The sequence below is a fragment of the Vombatus ursinus genome, unplaced genomic scaffold (genome assembly GCF_900497805.2).
Source record: "Vombatus ursinus unplaced genomic scaffold, bare-nosed wombat genome assembly UNPS02003667.1, whole genome shotgun sequence".
NCBI classification, from domain to species: domain Eukaryota; kingdom Metazoa; phylum Chordata; class Mammalia; order Diprotodontia; family Vombatidae; genus Vombatus; species Vombatus ursinus.
In genome coordinates this window covers 1-973 of record NW_020943445.1, presented here as the reverse complement: position 1 = coordinate 973, position 973 = coordinate 1, and positions in this window count along the sequence as shown.

The following is a 973-nucleotide window of genomic DNA, read 5'->3' as shown; positions in this document are numbered from 1 at the left end:
AGAGAGAGAGAGAGAGAGAGAGAGAGAGAGAGAGAGAGAGAGAGAGAAATTCTTTTGAAAAAACTGTGGTCAGTATACACACAGGAACTCCAGGAACACAATTACAAAACATCCTTCACACACAGAGACAGAGCTCAACAATTGGACACATATTCATTGCTCAGGCGTAAGTCAAGGCAATAGAATCAAAGTGACAAAAGTACCAAAATTAACTTACTTATTCTGTCATCCCAATCCAACCACCAAGAAAGTTCTTTGGTAGCAAACAAAGTCAATACCCATCTGCAGGGGAATGAATGGCTAAACCAGCTGTGGCTTATGGATACAATGAAATATTCTGATGCTAGAAGAAACCACAGCTCTTGTTTTGGAACGATACACATGACAAGACTTACATGAACTGGGGCAAAGTGAAAGAAATCAATGAAGAGTACAAGATAAACAAGCACCACAGACAACCATGTAAATGGAGTGAATAACCAACATCTGAAACCAAATGTTGTGAAAAGATCATGTTGGAGCGTGGCCCCAAAGATCATCAAGGAGGACATTTTTCCCTTCCCTTCAATGCTGGGCTGGGAGTCTACTGCCATGGAATCTGCACGGAAGGCAGGACTCCGCTGCTGACTTGGTTGGTTTTCCTGAACTATTGTCTTCCCCTCTTGTTTTATACTTTGGTTTAAGGGATGACTCTGTGGGAGGGGGAGATGGAAAGGCTATATTGAGAAAGGTGGTGATATGAAAGCAAAACAAGAAACTACCCTTTCCAGTCAGTCATAAATATACATATATATATATATATATATTTATATATATATTATATGTATAGATATACAGATATATATAGATATACATATACATATGTGTGTGTGTGTATATATTTATGTATGTCTAAAGTTTTCCATGAATTGGGGGTTTTTTCTGTAATTGCTTGATCTTTTTATCTGCCTGCAAGGTCATCATGGCTCCACAT